Source organism: Desmodus rotundus, chromosome 12 (assembly GCF_022682495.2).
Source record: "Desmodus rotundus isolate HL8 chromosome 12, HLdesRot8A.1, whole genome shotgun sequence".
NCBI classification, from domain to species: Eukaryota; Metazoa; Chordata; class Mammalia; order Chiroptera; family Phyllostomidae; genus Desmodus; species Desmodus rotundus.
The window spans coordinates 45333750-45361431 of record NC_071398.1 but is presented as its reverse complement, the minus strand read 5'-3'; the positions used below and the strand labels follow the sequence as shown (position 1 = coordinate 45361431).

Sequence of the window (27682 nt, the reverse complement as noted above, 5' to 3'; positions counted from 1 at the left end):
ACCCAGGCAAATGCCCTGACTGGGAATCGAACCAGTGACCCCTTGGTTCGCAGGCCAGGCACTCAATCCAGTGAGACACCCCAGCCAGGGCTAGAACTTTCTTGAACGCCGAGTACCAGGCACCATTCTAGGAGTGAAGAATACCATAATGCACCCAAAAAACCTGGGACCTACCATGGAGGGTGGAGAGAAACCAAGGCCAAATGACCTATTTACTTACTCATTGTCTGTGTCCCCCCAGTAGACTGTGTGTTGGGGGAGAGGGGACAGGAACCAGGGTGCTCTTGGTCACTACTTTATCGCAGCTACATATTACATACTTAAACAATATTTCCCACATGAATAAACCGGGACAGTCACCCCCTCATGCCTCAAGTCTGGCAAGTTTGAGCCAGTCCTCAAGTTCTGAGTACCCTGGGGCTGGCAGCTGTGACACACAAGTGCCACCCAGCTCAGATCAGTTCCCATTTCCTGGTTGTGGGACCTCAGGCCAAAACACTTCCCCTCCTAGCCAGTTTGGTTTTACGCACTATAAGGCTGGGAAAAGTAAAAGCCTCCACATGAGGGGTTATCAGAGGTCTCTTCCTGGTAAGTAATATTGTGCTTGGCACTAACAAATACTCCAGGTGTCGTTCAGTCATGGCCAATGGAAGGGCAGGCGACACAAAAATAAAGTGTAAGTGTGTCTATTGCTGTTCCCCTAAGGGTCACATAACCCCAGTGTATGACCACTGCTAGAGATTTTCCCACTCTTACGTTTGGGGCAACCCAGGACGAGTTCACTTTTGGAATTGATAGTTTGTTTCTTATATAATAACAACAGCCAGCGCTTATCTGGCACTTCCTGCTGCTCTCTCCACGACAGCTCATTTCCTCCTAATGACCCTATTAAGTGAGGTCTATTATTTAAAGATGAGGAAATGGAGGCACAAGAAGGTGAAGTAATTTGCTCAAGGTCACACAGCAAGGAAGTGACAGAGGCAGGATGTCAACCAAGGGCTCATTGGCTTGAGGTAGGGCCCTTAACCACTGTGGTCTCTTAACAAAATTTATTTTTAAAAAGCAAAAAAAAAAATTAAATATGAGTAGTACCACAAAAGTACTAGGATAAATGCTGAAGCTTAAAAAATACAGATCTGTCTCAGTCACTCATTATTCCACATATTTGTCGAGCAGCTTCTGCGTGCATAGAGCTTTTCTAGGCCCCGGGGAAACAGAAAGGACTAAAAGACCCTAAGTCCCCCAGCCTATGCGCCCGGGTTGAGTCCCCGCTGGGTCCTCAGCCCGGCACCGGACACACAGTAAGCGCTCACCATGCATTCTCTGAATGAACGCGTGAATCTCTGTGTCTCGCCCGCGAGGCTTTCACGGCCAGGTGGGGCGGAAACGGACCCAGCACCGCAGCAACTTGGGGCTTCTGGGAATCCCACCAGCGCGGCTCGAGAGGCCTCGAGGAGGATCTGCAGCAGGACGCACCCGCGTCTCCGGAGCCCTCCGCGAGGCCGTTGCAGCTCGGCAAAGGCCCAACTGGGGTGAGTGATCAAGTCAGCCGGGCGTCCGGGCCAGTCATCCCAAAGCGCCAGCCGCCTTCCACCCTCTAGGGCTCAGACTCCCGGCTCCTTGGTTGGTTGCACCTGCGAGACCTTTCCTCCTCCCTCAGCGACTCCCGCTACCTTTTCAAACCACCGCGTCCTCCCGCCCGGCGACCATCCCCGGAATCGAGGGTGCGCCCAGGGCGCACGGCGACCCCTCCCCAGCCAGGCTCGGCGTCCGGGGTCTGGAAGCGCGAATCCCTTTAGCTTTCCCCCACATCCCGGAGCGTCGTTCGAAGCAATCGCAGGACTCCACCGAAGTCTGGGAAAGCGCGCCCCCAAACCCCCGGGACTGGGGCTGGGGAGGGGGCGGTACTGGAGTGACGGGACTCCTCCCAGGGCGGCCGCAGTCTGCCATTCGCTGGCCGCCCGCCGCTCGACGCCGGGAGCCCGGGCCGGTTAGCCGGGCGCGGGCGGGGCTTCCCAAGCCCCTCCTCCGGCGCGGGCGGAGGGAGGAGGAGGAGGAGAAGGGGGGGCGGAACACAAAAACCAGTAAAGGTTTTTTTTTTCTTTTGCATTTAATTAAAAATATATATTTTTTTGCAAACCCGAGGGGTCCTCCCCAGAGCGGGCGCGGGGCCGGGGCGCCCGGGCCGCGGCGCGGGGCGGCGGCGGGGACCCGGCGGAGGCTGCCGGGCGGCCGCCATGCGATCAGGCAGTGCGCTGACCGGCCCGGCCGGTCGGCCCCTTCTGGGTCCTCCCTGTGCAGCCCGTGCAGGGCCGTCTCGGAGACCCCGCGCCGACGGCTGCTCAAACATCAGGGTGAGTTTCTCACAATGTAGCAATTTCTCTTTAAATCTCTTAACTCTCTCTACCTGCGAGTCGGGGCTGTGACAGGGCGCAAAAGCGAGGGGGGAGTGGGGGTTGGAGGCGAGGGTGTGTGTGGGGGGAGCCGGAGCCGGGGCCGAACCCACCCCCCCCGACACTCACACACTCAGCCCCCCAACCGGGGCTCAGCGCCCGCTGCCTCCTTTTTTTGCTCGGCGCCCACTGCCCCCGGGAGCCCCCCACCCCCCGCGTCTCTCCCACCATCACCGCCGCCCCGATCCTGCGGGGCCCCCCCGCCCGGCTCCCCTGCCCAAACCCGGCGCCCGGTGCCTCCCCGGCCCTCCCGCCGGCTGCCGGGGATACAATGGAGCGGCGGAGAAACGAGACCTAACGTTCCACGGGGGGAGGGGCGGGGAGACCCCCTCCCCCGGCCTCGGGGCTCCCTCCCCTCGCCCTGCTCCCCGCCTTTCGGGGAAGAAGAGGGCAACGGGGCAGCGGATGGTGATTTCCCGGCCGGAGGCGGCGAGCCTTCGCCTCCTCCTCTCGCCCGTCTCCTGCGCCCCCTCCCCAAATGCCTCCCGGGGGTGCCAGGGAGGAATGGGGCCTCCGGCGATTAGGGGAGGGATGGATGTGGAAGGAGGCCACCGGGTCTCCCCCTCCCCATCGCCCCTAAACAATGAAAGGACTTGACTTGGTCCTCCACCCCCCAGCAGTGAAAGGAGTTGACCCCCTCCCCTGCGGACTGGTTGGTCCCGGAGGGGGGCCGTTACTGGGGGAGTGAGGAGGGCGATGAGCCTTACCCCTGTCATCTCCCGGGATTTGGGGCGGCCCCCTATCGCCACCCCCCTCGGCCCGGGAATGGGAGGCACCAGGCCCAGCCCGGGCACGGCGCTCGGGTGGTGACCTTTAGACAAAGGCAACCCTTTCCCTGGGGTGAGCCCGGGCGAGTCGGGCCCCTGCGGAGGGCGGCCAGGCCGCGGGCACCGGGAGGGAGGGATGGAGGAGGGAGGAGGGATGGAGCCATCTGGTTTTCCCATCCCTGGCTGCCCCTCGGCTGCTTCCTCGGCTGCTGTCACCGGCGGCCGCGCGCAGACAAGGGACCGGAGCTGCCCGGGCCTTGGTCGGCGGCCAGCGGAGAAGCGGGCGAGGAGCGGCAGGAGGGCTCGGGCCGGGGCGCGGGCGCCGACGGTGATTGGAAGGCACTGTGGCTCCTTCCTCTCTGCGCCCCTTTGTTTTGCTTTGTGGTTCCGAGCAGCTGAGCTCCCCGGGAGGTGGGGTCAGAGGCCGCGGTGTCAGCTCTCCCCGGAGGCGGGGGGTGACAGGTCCTGGCCCTCTGGTGGTCTGGGGCAGGGGGCTGCCGTCTGTGCCCAGCCTCCATCCCGGACAAGCGGCCCCTTTGGGGACACAGCCCTCCTCCGACAGTATAACGAGGATCTGGGCTTGTACTGAACGTTTGCACTTCTCTCGCACCTCCTTTCTGAGGGCGCTTGCCTGGGAAACAGTTTGTAGAAACACCCAAGACACCAAAGGCCTGAGATTTATGATGAGTTGCGAGTGCTTTCAAATTCTCACCTGGGGTGGGGTTAGTGGTGGGGGCTGAGTCAAGTCTGCTCTCAGGGGTAGTGGGAGAACAGTGCAGGTGACAGCTCGGGAACTATACCCCCCCTTCCCATGTGCGAGTGTCAGGTGGGACTGAAGGGGTTCATTGACCTCTCCCGCCATTCCCCATAGCTCCCCCACTCTTAGAAGTTGGAAGTAACCTCATCTCCCTACCCAGGGAACATTATGGCCGCTGTATTATGCACTCGCCATAACTGGAGGAGGAAGTAGGGAGTGTTATCAGTCCATTTTGCGAACAGGCTAATGGAGGCTCAGAGAGGTTAATTAGCTTGCCTGGGGCCACACAGCCCCAGTCTGTAACCCTCTCAGGTTTCCCCCGAGATGCTTAAAACTGTTAGGTTCTCCTGTACCCCTCTTTGACACTTGGCCCCTTTGATTTCAGTTGCCCTGGGTCTCACCTATAGTTAATACAGAGCACTGGAGGTGTATGAATCAGGGGAAAGGGGGGTCCCAGGCCTGGCTGGGGGGCGCCCGGGAGCCAGCCCCACTGTTATCCTCCTCCTCTCCTTGAGCTGGGACTTGCCCTGGCTTGGTGCTCCTCAACCCTGCAGGGAGGGGTGCTGAGCTGTTGGGGACCTGGTCGTCACTCTGCCCTGTGGCCTCCCTCCATGGTGCCTGATGCAGCTGGGGGAGAACTTTCCTGCTCGCTCCTCACTTGGCTTGGGTGTCACGCTCCCACCACCACCAATGCCACTCTGGGACCTTAGGGAGAGGTCATTTAATTCCCTTGTCCTCGGTTTCCTCATTCGTAGATGGGGATTATGATAGTTCCCTCAGCTGACCTGGAGGTGGGTGAAAGTGTTATCTGAACGCGTTTGTTTCTTATTCAGCACCCGGAGGTGGCCGGGGGGGGGGGGGGGTAGGGTGCAGGGCATTTTAGGGTGGTAGCAGAAGGCTTCCACCCCTGAGGATTGCCCTGTCCCCCTAGGTGACACCTTCCACCTCACCGCACCCCTTCCACCTCTCTGGCTGGGGACCCTACCCCTCTATCAGTCACTGGTGCTGAATCCACTTTTGGGGGGTTGGGCTGAGGGAAAGGGGCCGGGGGTCCCCAGCATACCCAGTGACACAGGTGGTCTTTCCATTTTACAGATGAAGAAACTGAGGTCAGGGGAAGCCTGCTCCCTGTCTGGGGCTGGGTGGGAGCGGGACACTGTGTCTGTCAGCAGAGCTGGGGAGATGACATTTTGAGGGAGCCCCTGCCCCCCAACTGCTGTGCTCTCCTGATGTGCAAATATCTTCCTTCCTGAGATGACAGGCATAATAGTAAGTCCTGGGTGGGTAGGAAGAGGGGGGTTGTAGGCCTCTCTAGGCTGAATGTTTCCAAAAGTAAGAAAGGATTTTTTGGGGGGTGGGGGGAGCATGAGTAAGGCCCAAGAGGGACAGACCGATGCCCCGCCCCCCTTTCTGCTGACTTCCTTCCCAGAGGCCTGTGGGGCTTTGCCCAGCGTTCCCTGGGGATGTGGGGTCTTCTTCCCCTTCTCCCCTCCAAGTGGCTGTGGCAGGGCCACGGGGGCAGCGCCAAGCCCTGGGGCCTGGTGGGAGGGATCCTCGAGGTGTGGGTAGGGTTGTCCAGGTCCAGCCACCCGCAGAGTCCCTGCCAGCCTTCCCAGCTCTCCCCTGTAGCTGCCTTGACTCCTGGTCTCAAGAATGCAGAGGGCTGCTGGTGGGGGAAGTTAATTGGAAACAGGAAAACATGGCATTCCTTTCCAGCCGGCCTGGGCTTGGAAAGCAACCGAGGGGCTGCCTTTTTCCCTCTCCCGCCCTGCAGGGGAGAGGGGTGGGGGGCATGGCGCTCTCGCCCTGGTCTCCTCTGGGCCTTCCCCCCACCAGGCACCCTCACTGTTAGTAGACAGAGGCATTCCTGAACTACACATCCACGACGTGAAGTGTTCCCCCCCATCGGAAGGAATGGCTCCCCCCCCCCCCAGTTAGTCACTGTTCATATCGCGTTCATTCCCTCTGTTTGAGGGCGGAGGGCCTGCCTGAGAGCTGGCACCCCAGCATAGGATGCGTCACCCTGGAGGCACATGGGAAATGTTCCGTCGAATGGTCCCCAAGGAGTCCCTCTTCATTCCTGCTCTAGAATTCTCCCCTGCCTGGAGTACCACCATTGGAGTTTCGTCCCCATCCACTGAAGCCTTTGTGTCTCGGTGACATGCCCATCTCCCAACAGGGAGAGAGAGAGAGAGTGTTTTCCAAGACATTTCTAGTTTGGTGACAATTAGTTTTGTGTACAGTTTGTGTGTTTATGGTGGTGAAGCTCTGTTGGCAGGAGAAGCAGGAGAGAGAGAGAGAGAGAGAGCACGCCTTTGTTTAATTGTTCCCAGCGAAACTTCCTTGAGGGCCTACTGTGTGCCAGGGCCCCGGGGCTCGGTTATGATACTGGGACCCAGTCCAGGAGGAGGTAAGGGTTGTTTTCAGGGCTGGACAAGCTGGATGGGGTTTGATGTGTTCTGTCTGGGTGGTCTGCCAAGTCTCCAAGGAGGAAGTCACTTCTTTCTCTTTTCTTCTAAGTCATGCTGCCCAGGGGGAGGCCCCCTCTCCACCCTCCCTGGCAGGCCAGGGACCCCAGCTCCAGCTCGCCTCCCCACAGGGCACTCCTCAGGCCTAATGTTCCGTGCACACACGTTTACATCTGTGTATGTGTCTGTAAAAATATTTATCGTGCACAGGTGGTAGCACGCTCTTCCCATTGCTCTGCACGGGACTCTCTTCTCTTCACCTCCCCGGGAGACCCAGCTGCACAGTAGTGGCAGGAGGGTTCCCTCCCACTTTTTCTTGGCTGTGTGGTATTCTGCGGAGTGGGTGAGCCCTCCTTGGCTTGACCTGCCAAACTTCTGGTGTTTCCAGAAGTTTCTGTGCGCAGTAAGACATGTCTTACTGGGGAGTGGGTAAGGCTGGGGGATAATCCCTCGGCAGTGGGATGGCTGGATCCAGAGCCTGCCGTTCGTCACTTGGTCCCTTTGCAGCCACATCTTGAAGGAAGTCGCTTTCCCTCCTGTTCAGTTCATCCAACCTGTCAGGCTCTGGGATCTTTGTGTGTTGGGACCTCCTTGCCTCTTCCTCCTGCCCACGGCCAGCATCGTGTGCTTGCCGGTCAGGGTGGAGGTCAAGAGCGTGGGCTCTGGCTGCCAACTGTCTGTTGATTTGAATCTTGGCTCTGCCACTTGCTGGCTGAATGGCTGCAGCCAAGAGGCTTGCCTCCTCTGGGCCTCGGTTTTTCCTTCTAGTAAATGGGTTCATCTCAGTACCTACCTCTGAAAGGTTATTGAGAGGATTAAGTAAAGTCCCTAAAAAGTTCACCGGTAGCCGGTACAGTCAGTGGCAATGCCGTCTGTTATGCTCTGTAACTTCTTTCTCCTGGGGCCTTTTCCTCCCAGTGGAGCCTTGAACCCCCGACATTGGCTGGCATGGGAAGTAATGCTGGCTCTTCCACTTCCCTGTGGCATGGCCCCGGGGCAAGTGATCCCTTTTTTGGGCCTGGGTTTCCTTGTCTGTAGAATGGGCCCACGAGGGTGCCCTTGCATGGCCTGCTGGGAGGGCCTCTCGAGGCAGCGCTCCTCCCGGCCACGCATGCGGTGGGCTTTCAAGAGCTAGCCGCTGAGGTCGCTGCTATTTCCACTGTGATTACTGTTCTCCCGTGGGCCCCAGGCTGACTTCTCCACTCTGAAAGGTCCCCATTGTCTTCCCCAAAGGCACATGGGAACAATGTTGGCATTCTAAACCAGTCGCCAGACAGCAGGCTGCTGCGGCATCAGGCATGGCGGCGTGACTCTGGGAACAGACGGGGCTTCCCCGCCCTATGCGTGCCTCAGTTTCCTCATCTGGAAGAATGGGGAAGACAGGAGACCTACCTCAGGTGTGCTCAGGGATGTTCAGTGCCTGGCGTATAGCAAGTGCTCAAAAAATGTTAGTGTCTGGGGTTGGGAAAAGAGAGAGAGAGAGAGAGAGCAACTTTTGTTCCACTTACTGACACATTCATTGGGTGATTCTTGTATGTGCCCTGACTGGAGGTTGAACCCACAACCTTGGCGTATGGGGATGATGCTCTAACCATCTTAGCTACCCAGCCAAGGTCTTATTGTTATTAAGGGAAGTAGCAGTCTCCCATGAGGTCAGACCCAAGTCCTTATTCCCTTCCCCCCAAAACCCGAGGCAACCAGTGTTGGTGTTTTAAGTGGAGGGTGAGGTCCCAGGCAACCCAGTGCCCTTTGGGTCTCAGTTCCCTCCTGTGTGACAGAACTTCCTTCCTGGGCTCGACAGGAGGCTTAAAGGAGTGACGGGGTTGAAGGTGTTTTTAAGACAGGGACTGACTCGGAATGCACGATGAAGGTTGAGTTTATTATCTATTAATTATTAATATAATAAAAGCAGCATTTTAACTTTTTGTTGTGGATTTTTTTTTTAAGATTTTATTTATTTATTTTCAGAGAGAGGGGAAGGGAGGGAGAAAGAGAGGGAGAGAAACATCAATGTGTGGTTGCTTGTCGTGCACCCCCTACTGGGCACCTGGCCTGCAACCCGACTGGGAATCGAACCAGCAACTCTTTGGTTTGCAGGCCCGTGCTCAATCCAAGTCATGGAAATTTTAAAGCACCCACCAGGAGTTCAGAGAATAGCATACTTAAGCCCGTAGGGCCCATTGCCGGCTTCAGCAATTTTCTGTTAATCTTTTCTGGTTCATTCCCTGCAAGGCTGCTTTTTTTTTTTTTTTTTTTTTTTTTTTTTTTTTTTTTATAAATCTGGAGTTCTTTTAAGCAGATTCCAGACTTCTTATCCTTTCAGCTGGACTGTTAGTGTTACTAATGGTATTACTGCTTCCAGTGTCCAGAATGAGATTCACCGCCTCCAGGGCCTGTTCTGCTCCGGGAAGAAGGAGACACGCCTATGTCACAGCTTGGGGAAACCAAGGCAGCAGGGAGTGGGCTTGGGCGAGGTTGTTCTTTATCTGGGTGTTCCCTTTTCTTGGTGAGGTCTCTGTCTTGGCCACTGCAGTGCTCGGGCTCGAGCCCCGGGGGCTATTTCTGATCACGGGTTTGAGGATCAGGGCCTGGGTGGGGTCCGTGTGGGTGTAAGTTGTGATGTCCTGGGCGGGAGCTGTCCCTGTGAAGGGCTAGTCCAATGGCAGGGGGGTGGACTCAATGACCCCGGAGGTGAGGGATAATTGGGCCAGCTGCTCAGGTTCGAGTCCTCTCTGTACTCCTTCTAACCTTGTGGCTCGGGGGCAGGTGACGTGCCTTCTCCCCCTCCCAGGTTAGGGAACCAGAAGTACAGGAATGAAAACAGATGCTTCTCTCGGGAGCCTCGGTGCTGCTGGTGTCGACACCACTGTTACTTCTCGTTCCTGTGTGTGCTTCAGGGGGCACTCTTGCTGGGCTTTGGAGGGTCAGAGAAGGGGTTCGTGGCCCCGAGTACCCAGTCAGCTCCCAGTAGTTCCCCTTGGAAACGTTTCTCGTGTTTGGAGGGGCTGGAGGGGGCTGCTGACTTTAGGTGACCCCCTCCGCAACCTCCATGTTCCCTGGGTCCCCACCTGGCAGCCTTGGGAGCACAGCGAAGGGGGGATGTCTGTGGCTGCGGACCCCTGCTAATGACCCCAGGGGCCTGGAGGGAGCCTCTGCTGGGCTCCACAGCTTGGAGGCTAAGGTGGCCCTTTCCCCCAGGACAGCCGCAGATCAAAGCTCCCCAGGGCCCCCTCTCTACAGGTTGGGTGCTGCCTGTGGTCCGCTGTGCAGTGCTGATGAGGCGGACCGCGTAGCTCCTGCCTCATGCCGTGGTTGTGACAGTTTGGTTGGACTGTAACCTCCTCCCTCCCATTCACAGCACCTCACCTGGCCTCGAACATGGAGCCCCCCGCCCCAGGCTAGGTGAGGGGCCTCCCGCTGGCAGAGATCTCGGCTCTTTACCCTCTCACGCCAGGCTCCCCTGGGCTCAGCAAGCTCTTGCCACAGAGTCTGCGTCCCTGGCCTCCCAGGCACCCTCCCAGGCACCCTCCCGTGGTACTTAAGGTGCATCTTTTTGTTCTCCTGTGCCTGGAGGCAGTTTGCTTTGTGTGGTGGGGTTTTGCTTTCTGTAGAGGATCCTGCTTTATTTCTCCTTTTGTGTCTTTTCCGCCCAGCTCTTTGCTTTTATTTCTTTTTATTTATTGATTTTTAGAGAGAGAGAGCAAGCAAAAGGGAGAAACAGAGAGAGAAACATCAATTTGTCGTTCCATTTTTTGATGCATTCCTTGGTTGATTCTTGCATGTGCCCTGACTAGGGATCAAACCTGCAACTTTGCAGTATCAGGATGATGTGCTAACCAACTGAGCTATGTGGCCAGGGCCCCAGTGCCTTGCTTTTAGGCGCCCATGTTGCTACTTGTCCATGTGGTACAGTCGTCACTGTTTGCTTAAAATCGCCCCCCAGGGCTCGACCTCCAGGTTACCACCATCTCCCTGTTACAGAGGCAGTGAGAGAGAAACTGACTTGTCCAGGGTCACACAGCTAGCTGCTGGCAGGGCAGGGCTGTGAATCCAGGCAAATCCTCCTGCTGGTTAATTCAGACCCGCACAGCCAGCCCTCTGTGTGCCTGGCCTCAGAGCTCTGCCCTCAGGCACAGGGGAGGGAGATAAGCCAGGAACACACCCACCCTCCCTGCAAGGTGAGATCAGTATCTCAGTCGGCGAGATACTCACCGGAGGCTGGAAGGAGAGGTGACTTCTGGGGTATGTTGGGGCAATTGGAGAAGGAAGAGGGGGCTTCTGGGGGACGTGCTTTGGATTCGGTGCCATTCCCAGCAGAGGAACGTGGGAAGCTTTGCACAAAGGCCAGTTGAAGCTTCACGGGGAAGGCGGGCCTGGGGTACTGGGGCTGGGATCTGGGGCACAGCGGTCTTGTTGATGGGAGGGTAAGAGAAAGAGGAAGTTCAGGGTGGCCCAATGTCATTGGCCCGAACTATTGGGTGGGTGCAGCTGCCTTTGCCTGAGCCGAGGTTGAGTGTTGGTAGTTTGGGGCCCCCCGAGAGGAAAGCTCTGACGCCCTCTTGGCTGGTGGAGGAACGCAGAGAGGGGAGAGACTGGGGGGACACTGAGTGATACCAGAAGTCCCGGGGACGGGGATGAGTCCCTAAGGAGAGGACAGGAGGATGTGGAGAATCTACCTGGGTGGCTGCCCCCCGGGTAGAGCAGGAGCATCTCTGACCCGACCAGAGAAAAAGAGGGAGGAGGATCGGGGTCAGGCTGGTCAGCGTCTCGGGACCGATGTGGAGGAGTTTCTAGGAAGGTTTTCGCTCACCTGGACTTGAGGTTGGGCCTCCTGGGTTGGATGCAGCTGTTCTCGAAGCAAAGAGGTTCTGGGTTTGAAGGGCAGGTAGGGGCGGGAGCCAGACTGGAGTATGGTGAGGAGCCATGAGGAGGGGAAGGCTGGTTTCATGGACGGAAGGGAGGAAGGACGGATGGGAGGGAGGACGGAAGGACAGGAGGGAGGGAAGGAAAAAATCCTTCTATCTTCTATGGCTCCTTAGTGTGCTCAGGTAAACCTCTGACCCTCACCCTAACCCCAGACAGAGCCCCTCCAAGCCTGGCCTGGGCTTGCCTCCTTGACCCCACCGCTCCCGCCATGGAGCTTGGCCCTCCCTCCCCGCTTCTGTCCTTGCTGTGCCCTCTGCCTGCCCAGACGTCCTTGTTCTCCAAGTCCTTCCTGTCTTGCCTGTGTAAATACCCCCTCCTCAGGGAAGCCCTCCTTGTTGCCCCCGTCAAGCTTCCTTCACAGCACTCGGTTCATTCCCAGTGGTAGGATTCACCCCCAGGACCTGACTCTGAAAAACCTGGTAGTGGGGCCTGAGGGCGTCAGTGAGGGGCCGGGCGACCTGGACGCAGACGCAGATTGGGAGGAGAGGAGCACATGGCATTGGCGTCTTAGCACCTGAGCGGGCTTAGAGTCTGGGGAGAGCAAAGCAAAGGAGTGAAGGAGAGTTCTGGGTGAGGCAGGAGGAGGTGGTGCCGGATTGGCCTCAGGAGTGTTTCCTCACAGGTGAGGAGGCCAGGAGGGGAGCGGTGTGGAGGTGGAGAAAGATGTTTGCGCGGCCGGGAAGGAGTGCAGGGGGCCAGTGTGGACCTGCTTGGGAGCGGTGGAGAGAGGGAGGCCAGTGGGGGGTCTGTGGGGGGCCCAGCTGGTGCGGACAGCTTTGGCAGCCCTGCCTACCTGGCCCACCTTGTTTGGGAGGCTGGGGTCTTAAGCATTTGTGGTGGTTCGGTTTGGGGGAAGGAGGTCTGAGGTCCTTTTGGGAATCTGCTCAGAGGCAGAGAAAGGTGCGCTTGGCCCTCCCACCCTCTGGCAGAGGGTTTCGGGGCGCTTGTGAGTCAGGTTAAGGGCTTCACACAGATTGTGGCCATAGCAGCGACAGTAGTAACAGCCAGTGCCACCTACTCTCCTCTAGACCGCCCCCCCCACCCCCCGCCCCAAGCACTGACTCATTCACTCACAGAGGGACCCTCGAGGGCAGGTGCAGGGAGCGCCCCATTTTACAGATGAAGAAACCCGGGCCCAAGCGGTAACATGACTTGCCCAGGGTCACACAGCTGCTAACTGGTGGTCTGGGCCCAGAACCCGGAATTTTCCCCATGAAGGCGCCATGCTTCCTTGCTTCCTTGTTACCGGGGCCAGCCTGAGAAAGCCCACTGCCGGGGAGCTGCTCCGCCCCTCCACCCCCACCGTTGGTTTGGGATCCCGCATTGTCTCGGAGACCCACGGGAAGCCCGGTGTCTTCATGAACAGAACCGTGGCTGCCCCAGCTTCCTCCAGAGAGCGGATCCGTTTGTGAGTCTGTGAGCGTGTAAGCGGGCCTGGGCGGGTGACGAGCTGGGATGAGTCAGCAAGACAGAAGGGGCGAGGTGGAGGGGTCAGGCCTCTGAAGGCACATCTGTCTGGCTTGTAGCCGGCTGTGGGGCTTGGAGCACCTCTCTCGGCCTCAGTTTCCCCATCAGTGCAAGGGGCCCCATCCCCGCCTCTTGGTGACATCACGTGTCCACAGAAGGGCTGTGTGTATGGCCCTAACCGGTGTCATAAGTGCTTCACAATTCAGAGCATCTCAGACTGGAGCTCACGGCAGACAAAGGGGGTTACCCCTCGAGAGGCGGGCAGCTCCCATCGCAGAATAGACTCAGATTTCCGCAGCAAAGGGCATTTTTGCTGCTGACACGTCTGTGGCTGTTGGCCTGGGAGGGACACTCCAGCATGGTCATTGCACCTCGGGGGTTTTTCCCGCGTCTGGAGGGCGGGGAGAGAATGGATTGTACAGACTGTTCGAGGTTGGGATAGCAGATACGGGGTCTAGATTGATGTAAATTATCTCCTGTTGGGACCGGCGTGCAGCCTCGCTTCACAGAACGTGCCATTGGGTGCCTGGCACCGAAGCCCCTGGTGAGGTGAGCTGATCACTCTCACCATCGTTGCTATTATTACCACCAGCCAGCCTGTCGCTTGTACGCACTGGTGCGGACCGAGGGGGCTGCTCGCACGCCAACGGTTTCTCACACTTCGCCGGTTCCTCAAACTTGACTGCCCGCGGATTCCTTGGGGAGCCTGCTCAACGTGGGTTCTGATTCAGCGGGTCTGCGGCTCCGCGCGTTTCTGACCGGCCCTCAGGTGCGGCCGCTGCTGCTCCCAGACCACACGTTTGAATCGCAAATGTGGTTGCGTGGAGAGTGGTTTCCCCACCGTTTGGAGTTGCTTCAAGCGGTCTGCAGATCTGAGACACACAGGACGCCAGGCTAGAATAAGATTCCTTAGCTCTCTGCCTTCCAGTTTGCTCAACTGGGGGCAGGTCTGTGTGAATTAGTCTGCAGGGAAAAACTCATATAACACTGTAAGTCTTTACCCTGCCCCTCGCCCCCCTTTCCTCCTGGAGAGGGGACCTCTGTGGGGAGTTTGGGCTGTCATCTTTCGCCCCTTTTCTTTCTTTCTTTTTTTTTTTTTTTTTAAATCCTCACCCTTATTGATTTGAGAGAGAGAGAGAGAGAGAAACATCCATGTGAGAGAGAAAACCATTGATTGGTTGCCTCCCATACGCATCCCAACTGGGGATCGAACCCGCACCCTAGCTATGTGCCCTGACCTGGTATCGAACCCACAACCTTTTGGGTTAAGGGACAATGCTCCAACCAACTGAGCACCCTGCCAGGGCTTACCCTGACTTTTTAACTTGTACAAATGTCTTAGAAGAATTATTTCCTTGTCAGCAATCTAGAACCTCTTCTTTCAGCCACTGAGGAGTCGTCTGGAATTTATTTAACCTCCATCTTAAGGATTTTTTTTAGTTTAGTTCCAATTTTTGCTGTGAGCCTATATGTGTCTTTATAGTTAAAGTGTTACCTCTTGCAGATAGCATATAGTCTGACCATTTCCATCCATCGATTTCCATAGTAAGATCATTGCCGTCTGGTAGAAATAAATGCTAGCCACTTGCATGTTATTTTAGCCCTGGCCAGGTTGCTCAGTTGGGTAGAGCGTCGTCCCGATACGCCAACGTTGTGGGTTCGATTCCTGGTCAGGGCACATAAAAGAATCAACCAATGAAAATAAGTGGGCCAACAAATCATTGTGTCTCTCTTCCTCTCTCTCTTAAAAAACAAATCAATTAAAAACAAAGGCATATTTTAAATTTTGTAGTAGCCACAGAAGAGGGAAAATTAATGTGAATATATTTTATGTAATCTAATATACTCCAAATACTATCATTTTAACCTGTGACCAGTATAAAAATCATTAATGAGAAGTTTTATAGACTTTTATTGTGGTTAAATACACATAACCTGAAATGTAGTATTTTGACCATTTTTCAGTGTACAGTTCAGTGACAAGTGTATTCGCAGTGTTGTGTAACTCTCTACCCACTAAATGTCCCCTCGCCCTTCCCTGCCAGTAACCTCTGTTGTACTTCCTGTCTTTAGGAATTTGCCTACTCTAGGTACCTCACACACGTGGTCCCAAGCAGTATCCATCCTTTTGTGTCTGGCGTGTTTCACAGAGCGTAAGTCTTCAAGGCTCATCTGTGTGGTAGCATGTGTCCCTGCTTCGTTCCTTTTCACGGCCGAGTAGTATTCTGCTGTCTGTATATAGCACATTTTTTTAAAAAGATTTTATTTCTTTACTTTTAGACAGAGGGGAAGGGAGGGAAAAAGGGAAAGAAACATTAATGTGTGGTTGCCTCTTGCTCGCCCCTTATTGGGGACCCGGCTTGCAACCCAGGCATGTGCCCTGACTGGGAATCGAACCAGCAACCCTTTGGTTCGCAGGCAGATGCTCCATCCACTGAGCCACAGCAGCCAGGGCTGTATACACCACATGTTGTTCGTACAGTTATCCCCTGATGGACGCTTGGGTTGTTTCTGCCTTTTGGCTGTTGCCAACAATGCTGCTGTTAACACTGGCGTCCAAGGACCTGAGGCCCTGCTTCCCGTCCCTTTGGCTGCAACCTCGGAGTGGGATCGTTGCAGGGTGAACTCTGCTGGAACCTCTGTGAAGACCTACTTTTCCACAGTGGCCGCACCATTTCACATTCCCCCCGAGCAGCGCACAGGGGCTCCTGTTCTCTACATCTTCACCAACACTTGCTATACGATTGTTTCTCCTCCCCCCCTCCGCCCCCCAACCAAGTTTTCCAAATCCGGCGTGTATTTTACACTCCCAGTGCATCTCGGTTTGGACTGGCCGGTTCCAGGTGCCCAGTTGCATGGTGGGCAGCGCTGGTTTAGACCACTTTCTTTCTGTTCACGGTCATTACTGACCTGGCTGGACTTAAATCTTCCATTTTGTTTTTTGTTTTCTGTTTACTGCCCGTGTTCTTTGTTCCTTTTTTCTCGTTTCCGGCCTCCTTCAGATGAATTGAGTAATTTAGTGTCCTCTCTTACCCCCACTCTTAGCTGATTCACACTGCCTCTTTGTTGCTCTGGAGGTTCCCTTCTGCTTCTTGGACTAGAACTTGGCCTTCGAGTCTCAGTGAGCTGGGAGCCATGGTGGGGGGGGGGGCGGTTTGCTTTGAGCTGGGGAGTGGCCCCACCTGACATTCTTGTAGCCACACCTTCAGTGGCTTATGCAAGAGCGCGTCTTACCAGCTCGTTCCTGGAAGAGGACTTGCTAAGGCAAAGGGAAGCGCGCATTTAGATGTGGGTAGGCCCTGCCAAATGGCATTCCACAAAGGCTTCACCATTCTCACCCCTCGCCAACAGCAGCCAGGATTTATGGTGGGGCTGCTCCATGCCAGGCCTCCGCTCGACCCTAGAGACACTGGCGAGAGTCAGCCTGGGGCCTGCTGCTTAAATACCTCTCGGTCCCTGAGGCCCCGGGGCAGCCGCGGAGTGGCCTCTGAACTCAAAGGAAGGCGAGGGACCGCAAAAGGAGAGGTGAGAGGATATTCTAGGTGGTGGAAGGAGCTTGGCAGCCGCCCGAGTAGCATGAGAGCTGACTGGACCAGGAGGCGGACAGCACAGGGCTGGGGACCGTGTGTGTGGGCTCCCCTTCGGGGCAGGACACGTGCAGGGGAGGACAATGACCGCCTCCCTCTGGGCTGGTTTGGGGAGGGTTCCACGGGAGGGAAGGCAGCACACCAGTCATTTGATTTAATTGCCACCACGGTGGGAGGGGATCGGCGCCAGGAAGGGTCCGCCAGACCCCCGTTGTGGACAGAAGGCCTGTGTCAGATGAACTTCCTGGACACGCCACTCCGGCCTCTGGGAATGGAGGGTCAGGGACAGCAGCAGCAGAGTCGCAGAGGTGGCTTGGCCTCAGGTGAGGATGGGGTGGCAGCACCGAGCATGGTGCCCTCCTGCCCCGTAGGGAAGCCCTGTACAGGTTCGCGCAATTATTGTCGTTAGGGCTTGTGTTGCCTTTGGTTCTCATTATTATTCATCCAAGGCCTACAGACAACAGCCGGGTCCTTCCTTGTCCCCAGGGCCGAGACCCCAGAGAAATGAAGTCAATTGCTCAGGGTCATAAAATTGCAGAGCCGGGATTTGAAGCCGGGTTTGTCTGATCAGAGCTCACGGGTGCCCCCTTTCCAGGCCCCTGGAGAGCCTCCAGGCATAGCACACAAAGACTCTGCCCCTCGCAGAGCAGCCAGTGAGCGAGACATGCTATCAACCTCAACCATACATCACCAGCGTCACTAGTGGTACAGCGGTGACTTGGGCAACAAGACCCGACCTGTAGCCCGGACTATTTATAGTCTGTCTGGATCGCATTCCAAGTGAATGTTCCTGTTTGGCGGCAGAAATATTCGCCTTTGACTGTAGGGCGCCTCCGCAGAACCCGCGGTGGCTGTTTTGTAGTAGACACGTGTGCACCATCACCGCGCAGTCTGGGAAGAAGTCTGTGTTTGGGGACAGCTCGAGGGACTGGAATCAAGGAGTGGGGGCCCACGTGCGTGGAGAGTCTGTCTCCCCCTTTCCCGCACCCCAGGCTGCTTGTCGCACGCGCTGGTTAGCAGCACCTTAACGGGTTGTGTTTTCCACTCGGATTCTCCACCCCTCGCTACACTGCAGCAGCGTCAACCCTGGGCAAGGAAGCAGGTTGGGCGGTAGGAGTGGGCAGCGGGGCTCCTTCTAGAAAGCTGTTCCCCAGAAGCTGGGAGCCTGGAGTCTGTGCCGGCTGAGGCTGGTGATGAGGGAGGAAGGCGGACCGTGCTGATGGGCCAGGAGAGTGGCATGGGAACCAAAGGGAGGCTGGGCCCTGAGGAGGGTCAGGTAGAGGAATTAGGGGTGGGCGGGCCAAGGGGGAGATTCTGCTCACTTCCCCCTGGCTATGGGCGTGGTGCCTCCAGCCTGTGTCACTGTGCTGACCTCCCCACTGGGCTGTCCAATAGGCTGCTCACACTTTGTGTGCCCAACCCCTAAAAGCAAAGCCGAGTCTGCTTCTTCCAGCTCCATCCGCCCAGGACCAGGGCTACATGGACACTTTTATGTCATCCTCGACTTCTGTCTTGTTTAATTTAAATTTGACTTTTTCTTACTGTGAACAACACAGACGTAACATTGACCATCTTAACCCTTCCGAGGCGCAGAGAACCGCAGTGCGAAGTAGGTGCACGTTGTTGAGTTGGAGGCCTCTGTTTCTCCCCTGGGTGCCCCTCACCTCTGCCTAGAGAATGTCTCCAGAATATGGCCTTATGTCCCCACCTCCACTGCTCCCCACCTTGGTCCGACCACGGCCATCTCCTCCTCCTGGAGCATGGTCTGCGCCTCTCATGAAGCAGGAGGGACTCCCGTGTAACCGCAGTCAGCTCACAGTCTCTCCTCCGCTCAGAGCCCTCCCGCACGGCCTGTCACTCAGCATAAAAGCAGAGCCCTTACAGAGGTCCAGAATTCTGCTGTCCAGTAGAGTGGCCACTGGCCACCTGTGGCCCTTGGACACCGAGTGAGCTGTGAGTGTGAAGTGCCCACTGGATTTCAAACACCTGGGATGAGGGAGAGCCCCAGCTGGTGTGGCTCAGTGGGTTGGGTGTCATCCCACAAAGCGAAAGGTTGCTGGTTCGATTCCTGGTCAGGGCACATGTCTGGGTTGCAGGTTCAGTCCCCATTCGGGGAGCGAATGAGAGGCAACCGATCGATGTTTCTCTCCCTTTATTTCTCCCTCCCTTCTCCTCCCTCTAGATCAATAAAAGAAAAAAAAGAAAGAATGAAGGGGGGAAGGAAATGTAAACTAATCTCAATAATATTTTTACATTAATAAAAGCATAATATTTTTGTAATATTGCTCGCATGTGGAAATGATTGTGTTTGCATATATCAGGTTACATAAAATATATTATTAAAATTCATGTCTATAAAGCCACCGTTCTTTCCACCAGAAAAGGCTCACGTCATGTTTCCTTGGGATAGCACTGGGTCAGAAGGTCCCTCCCCTGCACGGTGGTGGGAGGACAAATGACTTTACATAGGCAAATCTTGCAGAACTGTTCCTGATACATCAGACACAACACAAGTAGTTATATTTTATTGCAGTAAGATGTGCACAACCCAAAATTTGCCATTTTTACCACTTTTAAGTGTGCGCTGCAGTGGCACTGCGACATCCATAATGATGGGCGACTGTCCCCTCCGCCCATGGCTGGAACTTTTTCACCACCCCCGATGGAAACTCCGTACCCGATGATTAATAGCCTATTCCCCGTCTCCTGCCACCCCCTGCTAACCTCGAATTCGCCTTCTGTGCCTGTAAACTTGCCTGGTGTCGCTCCTGGTAGGAGCGGAGGCGGTAGGGACGGTCATCCGTGTCTGGGTCATATTGCTGAGCACAGGGCCTGCAGTGGGCTTGAGCATCGCTGCTCCCCAGCTGCAAGGCGTTCTGTTTGTCTGCTTACCAGGTGGTGGGCGCCTGGCTTGTTTCTACCTTTTGGCTGCTGTTATTATCTTAAAAAATGGTTTTTATTTCGTAATTATAAAGAGAGAGAGGAAAGGGGAGAGAGAGAGAGAGAGAAACACATTGATTTGTTGTTCCACCCATTGGTGCATTCATTGGTTGATTCTTGCATGTGCCCTGACTGGAGATTGAACCTGCAACCCTGGTGTGTCCGGAGGACACCCTAACCAACCGAGCCCTGCGGTCAGGGATAGCTAGTATTATTACTATCTTTAAAGATTTTATTTATTTTTAGAGACAGGGTATGGGAGAAAGAGAGGGAGAGAAACATCAATGTGTGGTTGCCCCTGATATGCCCCAAATGGGGACATGGCCTGCACCCTCGGGCATATGCCCTCACTGGGAATTGATCTGGTGACCCTCGGGTTCACAGGCCAGAACTCAATCCACTGAGCCACACCAGCCAGGGCATGGCTAATACTATTTTTAATACACGATCTGCACCCTGTTTTTCTTACCAACCTCATCTCCTGCTGACTAGTCTCCCCTTGCTCAGTCTGCTTCAGCCACGCTGGCTGCCTTTCTCGATGCAGACACAGGCGCACCTCAGGGCCTTTGCACTTGCTGTCCCCCTGCCTCAGTTGAGCCTGCCTAATTGGAACCCCTTGCCTTTCTCCTTCACGGCTTTTCCTCTACAGCACTTACCAATTTCTGACATACCATCTATTTTACATTTCCATGGATTTATGTCAATATTTTATAATACAGTATTTTTGTTCTTTGGAGTTTTCTCTGGTGCAGTTTTATGAATAGTTTGCCATGTGCTCCCTATGAGTGAGCTACCACAAACCCCTTGTAAAGTCAGAGGGTCATAAGCAATTAATAAACAAATAATGAGAGTCGGGCGGAGAGCAGCTCCGTTCGTACCCTCGTGTTAGGAGAAGCCGTCACATTGCTGTGAAGGCCGTCCTGTTGGGGTGGGGACAGGGATCATTTCAAAGTCCAGAGTCCACGTTCCTGGGACAAAGGTGCCCCTCCCCCGCCCTGGTCACCTAGTGTTAGAAATTGACCTCTTGCCTGTGTGGCAGCGCCTTTGGCCCAAGGAGCCAGGAAGAACCCTGGGTGACCAGCTCTCATCCACCAAAGCGTACTGTCCGTGTAGGGCGGGGTGACCTTGTATTGGTCAAACAGAAGGACATTGCCCGAGTGGGTCAAGGCCACCTGCCTCGGAGGGTCCTGGTGCAGAATCACTGCCACCAGCTGAACACAGAGTCCATCCTGGCTCATCGGGGCGGTAGCGGCCAGGGACATCCCGTGGTGGGGGTGGGGGGGGATAGCAGGCTGTGCACAGAGCACAGCGGGGTGTTGGGAGGAAGGGAGTTATATCACTACATATGTTTTCTTTTTTTAAGATTTCATTTATTTTGTTTTTTAGAGAGGGGAAGGGAGGGAGAAAGAGAGGGAGAGAAACATCAATGTGTGGCTGCCTCTCCCCAGGGTCCTGGCCTGCAATGCAGGCATGTGCCCTGACTGGGAATTGAACCGGCAACCCGTGGTTCTCGGGCTGGCACTCAATCCAGTGAGCCACACTAGCCAGGGCCGTACTTTTAATATTTAATATTTATAAATAATTCTGTATATAACATAGCATTTCCATTTTAATATTTATAAATGTAACTTAAAACATCTATTAAAATTTTATTCAATACATATCAAATACATGTAAGTAAGTTAAGTATTTGTAAATACTTAGCGTAATATATTATTATTTTTGTCTCCGTCCTTTTCCTCCTCCAAAGTGTAAGCTCTAAGTGAACAGGGACCCTTGTTTTGTTCGAGGCTGTCCCCCCAGCTTCTAGAACAGAGGCTCGTCTCCCAGTCCTTAATTGCTAAATGGATGAGTATCTAGTGAATGAGGAACTGAGGAGGAGGTGAATAAGCCACAAGAAAATGTACTGGGGGTGGAGGGGAGAGGAAGTTGGGGGAAAGGCCTCAAGGCTTAAAGGTGGTGTGATCAGGCCCTGGGTGGGTGTGAGGGGCACAAGGAACAGGCTGGCAGAGTAGGCAGGGTGATGCTTGGCAGGGGGTGGGGGCTCCTCTCTTGACCCGAAACCCGGTTCCCTCACTCATTTGCTGCGGGATCTCGAGTCAGTGACATGCCCTCTCTGAGCCTTATCTGTAAAAAAGGAAAAGAGCAGCTGTTTGTTTATTCAGCAGGGATTTCCTGCATGCCTAGTGTGCGCCAGGCACTGCCTGTGGTAATGAAGGAGGCAACGTCCTTGGCCCCACTGAGCTTCTGCTGTAGGCTCCCACCTCCGGGCCTGTGTGTGAATGAAGCACTTACCTGCCCAGCAGGCCCCCCAGTCAGCCACGGCTCCTGCTGTCGGTTCGCTGTAGGCTTCCGCCTTCCCCATCTGTCCGGTGGGGATAAAGGCACCTACTGTGCCAGGCGCTCGTGAAAGCCTAGGACCTCGTTTGTGATAAAGGTGATTTATAAATGGGGGGGAGGGGTCTCGTCACTGCTGTGGTGTTGGGCTGGAGACACAGGTTGGCCCCGATTGTGGACCTTAAGTTTCTTTTCCAAACAGGAACTTGATATGGCTTAGAACATTTTGTGGGCACTAAGTCCCTGGCCTTGGACGTGGCCCTGATGTTTTGCTGCAGGCTCTTCTCAGTGGGGCACACCTACTGCACCCCAAGGCATGCAGAGACTCCATTCCCTCTCCTGTATTCTGTCTGGAATTTCTGCAAAGGTTTTTCATTCAGCAGGCTGCTGTGTCCACAAGCCTTCATCTGGCGGGTGTGTGAGTTAGCAGGGATTATGCTAGCTACTGTAACAAGCAAGCTGTGGGCTCTCAGAGGCTTAACATATGCCATAAAAGTGTCTTTCTTGCACATCAAAGACCAATGAGGGTGTTTCTGGTTGGGTGGCCTCTTGTGAACTCACTAAGGACACCAGACTTCTTTCCTCTTGTGGCTCTGCCCTCCTCTGAGGCTGAAGTCTACTGTATATGAGTAGCGGAGGAATGTTTCATGTGACAGGCCTGGGAAACGAGTGTCACTCCACTTCTATTCTATTGGCCAGAATTTTGTCACATGGAGACTAGCTACAAGGGGTGCTGGGAAATGTAGTCTGGCCTAGGAGGAAAAGAGATGGTTTTGGGGCACACACGAACATCTTTGATGTGGCAGGTTCATAGATGTTGGCGTGGCCAGTGGAGTGGGTGGGAAGGACTGAGTTCTGGGGGAAGTGGCACCCAGATTAACAGTTTTCCTCACTTTTTACTAGCAATTCCCAATAAGGCATATTTTACACTATGACCCAGGACAGATGGACAGACACACACATCTAAAACCAAAGTTTTTCTTTAAAAAAAATTTTTTTTTTGGTTAGATTTTTAAAAAGATTTTATGTATTTGTAGAGAGAGGGGAAAGGAGGGAGAAAAAAAGGGAGAGAAACGGCAGTGTGTGACTGCCTCTCGTGTGTCCCCAACTGGGGACCTGGCAGGCAACCCAGGCATGTGCCCTGCCTGGAGATTGAACCAGTGGCCCTTTGGTTCGCAGGCCGGCACTCAGTCCCCTGAGCCACACTGGCCAGGTGAAACCAAAGTTTTACGGAACACTTAGCCTGACTACCTTTGAGTCATTCAGCAATACATTTTTAAATTCTCTTGTTCCATTCATTTAAATGGTGGTGGAGACCCGTCCATTACATTGATTTCATTACTGCTCAAGTACTGCAACCCACAATGTGAAAAACACTGACATTAAAAATGGAACTGAGAAAATGTGAACAGCAGTGGGCACCTTCTGGACTTCTAAGAGTACCACCTCAGTTCCCCCGTCCCAACCCCAGTTTCAGAAGCACGGAAGGTTAGAACGCTCAGAACAAAATCCACTCGCCTCCCAGGCCCTTCACCCTTTAACTACCTCTCTGACAGCGTTCCCATGCTCTTCACCCACTTCATTCACAATGATCTAGTTGTTCTGGGAGCCGCCCAGACACGTTCCTGCCCCCGGGCCTTTGCACTTACTGTCCCTGCAGCCTGGTGTGCCCTCCCCCACATAGCTGCGTGACTTGGGTCTCCGCTTCAATGTACCTGTATTGACCACTCTGTTTTAAAATGGAAACCTCCCCTTCGCTATCACCCCTTATCCTGCATTATAATCACCTCCCAGCCACTTACCACTACTATCATTAACCAGATTGTTGTCAGTTGACTTATTTACTGTGAGTATGGTGCGCTCCTTGTACCAGAGTTTAGCTTCCCGAGGAGCCTCCCAGGGCCTGTGCCATACTAGGTACTCACTGAATATTTGCTGCATGAACGAATCAGTGTTTTGGCTTGGGTTTTTCCCCTCCTCAGCGGGAAGGCTGTTTCCTCAGATCAAGGACCCCGGTGAGGTATGGAGGGGGCTGTGTGGGGGTGGGCAGCAAGGACAGACACTGGCACGGCGAAAGCCATTTCCAGGAAATCTATGGCATCAACAGCTTGGATACTTGAAGCAAGAACATATGTCTATAGATGATTTTTCATAAACGAATTGCTTAAAGCAATGCAAGGTTTCCCCTCCTCCCTGCTTCACATCAGTCCTAAATCTCATCTCGGAATCTGCTCAACTTTCTGAGGCACCGGGCGGCGCGAGCGGGTCCCCTCCCGTCCTTTCCCTCAAGTCCCGAGGGTCCGGTTTTCTGTGTGTGTGACTCTCGTGCGTGTGTTTAATTTTCATTGAAGTATAAACATTTCTGTGGTTTTGTTTGTTTTGTTAACTTTGTTAGGGTAATATTGGTTAATAGCCAGGTAAATTTCAGGCGCATGACTTCCACGTCTGCATTAGGACATCTGTGCGCTCCCACCGGAAGTCTAGTCTCCTTCCGTCCCCACGACGCAGTGTATTGGACCCCCTTTCCTCTCTTCGTCCTCTCCACCCCGCGGACGGTTCCTATGTTTTATTTAGTTGGGACGTGTAAAGGAATTGATGCTTCCGAAATCAACACTAGGCATACTTAGGAAATTCTACAAACCCAGCCCATTTCACGTTCCTTTGTCATTTCTGTCTTCTTGCCCGTTTTTGGCCTGGGGGGAGGGCAAATGGTGGGTGGAATGTGAGGCCAAAAACCTCGTGCCTACCCTCGTGGCACTCCTGTCCCTGGCCCACAGCGGGGACAGGCGGGTGGCAACCCAGATGACGCGTGGACCGACCCCGATGACGCGTGGACCGACCCCGATGACGCGTGGACCGACCTGGGTGACGCATGGACTGACCCGGGTGACGCGTGGACTGACCCGGGTGACGCGTGGACCGACCCGGGTGACGCGTGGACCCACCCCGATGACGCGTGGACTGACCTCAATGACGCACGGACTGACCTCAATGACGCGCGGACCGACCTGGACGACTCGCTGGACGACTCACTGACCGACCTGAAGGACTCATGGACTGACCCGGAAGTGCCTGTGGGGACCCAGGAAGTACACCCAGGAGGAGGCGGGGCCCTGGGTCCGCTCGGTGTTTGCTGGGTAGCTACCTTGGGGCGTGAACAAACGGACGGGAAAGTGGAGTTGGTAGGGTGGGCTGCTGTGACTCGTTGCTTTTTTTCTTGCTTAAACTTTTAAACAGCCTTATTGAAATATAATTCACATACCATCAAATCTACCCACTGAAAAGATACAGTTCGGTGGGTTTTAGTATATTCACCGGGTTGTGCGACCATTACCTCTATCGAGTGTAGTCTCAGAACATTGTTATCACCCCACAAAGAAACCCTGTACCCCGTGAGCAGTCACCCCCTCCATCTGCTCCCCCAGCGCACGGTGGCCCCTGCTTTCTGTCCCTGTGGATTTGCCCGTTCTGGCTATTTCATATAAATGGAATCATCCGATCTGCGACCTGTCCTGTCTGGCCTCTGTCACGCACGACATGTTCTCGAGGTCCATCCATGTGATACCACCTATCACTACTTCATTCCCTTTTTCCCTTCATTCTCTTAAAAAATCGAGATCATTTGCAGGCCACAATTTTCTCCCTTTGAAAGTGTTTATTTCTGTGGTTTTTAGTAGTTACGGGGTTGGGCCCTCCTCACCTCAGCCTAGTTTTAGAATATTTTCATCACCTTAAAAGGAAACCCTGTACTGTACTTCCCCCTGCCCCTGGCAACCGCTAATCCACTTACATTGTCTGTAATAGGATTTGCCTTTTCTGGGCACTTCATATAGAGATGGACTCTTGCAGTATGTGGTATTTTGTGTCTGGCTTCTTTCACTTAATGTAATACAAGCAAATGGCAGTGTTTCATTCCTTTTTATGGCTGAATAATACTCCGGCGTACAGATGTACCACATTTCGTTTATCCATTCTTCGGTGGGTGGGCGTTTGGGTTGTTCCCACTTTTTGTCAGTTGTGGAAAAAGCTACTGGGTGTATGTCTCTTCCCCGGAAGTGGCGTTTCCAGCCACTCCCGCCTCAGTCCTGTGCTGCTTTTGCTCCTGAAGCACAGGAGCCTCCTCCCCCTTCTCCCTTCTCCCCGCCCCCCCCCCCCCTTTTTCCTTTCTCTTCCTCCCTCCTGTTCTGTGGGTGTGGTATCTCCCCCTCCCCCCAGCCTCAGCAAGGGAGTAGGAGTCTGCAAATCATTTCCAGGGAGCCCTGGGCAGGCCCAGGGACCGTTAGTGCTCTCCCTGCAGGGGTGCCTGGCTGCCCACCCCTGGGAAATTGAAACCTGATCCTTCTAATCCAGCCCCAGGGGAGAAGTGGGGGGCCAGGGCCACACTGAGGGAACAGCTTTTCTTTGGGGCTTGAATGTATTTTATTTTGTTTTATTTTATTTTATTGGAATAGAGAGCACATACCCAAAACGCAAATGGTATCAAAGATTTCTAGTGAAAAATCTCCCTCCCTCCCCCGACTCCCCCACCATCCACGCTCAGGTCCTGTGCCCAGAGGTAACTCAGTTACAGTTCTTGAGCCTCTTTCCAAAGAGATGCTGTGTGCACCTGTGAGCCACACACACACACACACACACACACACAATAAGGCACTAATGACAAGATATTCCTTTTTTTTAATGTTTGCTTTAGTTTAGTCTGTAAAAATAAAGTTTTTACAAAGGTTCCTACACATCAACAGTAAAAGAATTGCCAGTGACTTGGCTAAAATTTCATCAACCACCACAGAGATACATTAAATAAACAAAAGAAACATTGAAATTGTAAGTGCTGGCAGTAGGTTTTAATTTAAGAAGCTATCGTGTATTTAGGTGAACATGAAATAAAGTGGGAATTGCATTGAAAGTTGGAAATTATAATGAAGCAAATAGCTTCTAACTCCCTTCTGCCCTTTGCCTGTTACTTTTAGTAATATATCCAGGGGGGTCTAGCGTATCAAGTTCAGTGTCTTTCACAGCTGCATGTAGATGGACGGCATAGTACTCCATCGCAGGGCCCTAACTTACTGAGCGAGTCCCCCTTCGTTGGACACTCAGGTTAGTTCCAGGCTTTCACAGACAAGGCTATAGCGGGTAACCACGAGCAACTGTTGATTGTGGGAATGCGAGTAGAGCTCTAAGTTAAAATCCCAGCGGTGGAATTGCTGGGACAGAGGGTGTGTGTGTGTTAAAAAAAATTACGAAAATTTCCAAATGTGCACAAAAGTAGAGAGAACAGCAGAATGACCCCCGTTAGTTATCCGCAAGCTCCACGTAGATGGAGCTTTGGCCACCCTCGCTCTATTGGTCTCTTTTCTGTTGTTGTTGAAATCGTTTAAAGCAAGCCCCGATCTTTTGTATTTTAATTGTACACTTAAGTATGTATTTAAAAAACAAAAATAAACATCTTCCTATAGAACCACCACGGCATTATCCAACCTAAGAAAAGTCTCAGCTGTTCGGTATCACCGAGGGGTGTGCTTTTTCATTAGCTTTTTGTGTTGAGATGTAATTCATATACCGTAAAATTTGCCCTCTCAAAGGGTACCATTCACGGGTGTTTATATAGTCACAGGGTTGCGCAGCCATCACGCCTCTCTGATTCCAGAATATCGTCACCACCCCACGGAGAAATCCGTACCCATTTCAGCTCTCAGTTTCCCGACTCCCCCCGCCTGCCTTCCCCACTCCAAGCCCCTGGCAGCCACCGATCCACTTCCTGTCTCTGGATTTGCCTGTTCTGGGTGTCTCGGATAAATGGAGCCCTGCAGTATGGGGACCTTTTGTGTCTGGCGTCTTTCACTCAGTGTGATGTTCTCAAGGTTCACCCGTGTTGCAGCGTGGGTTGGAATTTCGTAACTTTTTACGCCTGAGTAAAACGGCGTTGGATGGATGGGCCACGTTCCGTTTAGCCATTCCTCAGTTAGTGAGCATTTATGCTATT

The 27682-nt window shown here is 54.1% G+C and overlaps 1 protein-coding gene across 4 annotated transcripts in view; it reads left to right on the top strand.

Moving 5' to 3' along the window:
- The first annotated feature begins 378 nt into the window (after positions 1-378).
- Positions 379-27682, top strand: part of BICRA (BRD4 interacting chromatin remodeling complex associated protein) — a 75284-nt gene continuing 47980 nt past the window's right edge. For 2 of the 4 annotated variants that reach the window (XM_053914672.1, XM_053914676.1), the window contains exon 1: positions 2083-2354. The gene's annotated coding sequence lies outside the window, so the exon portion shown is untranslated. Of the gene's footprint in view, positions 1014-1361; positions 1533-2082; positions 2355-15169; positions 16364-27682 lie in introns of those variants that run through there. The other 2 variants (XM_053914673.2, XM_053914674.2) reach the window with 2 other exon arrangements.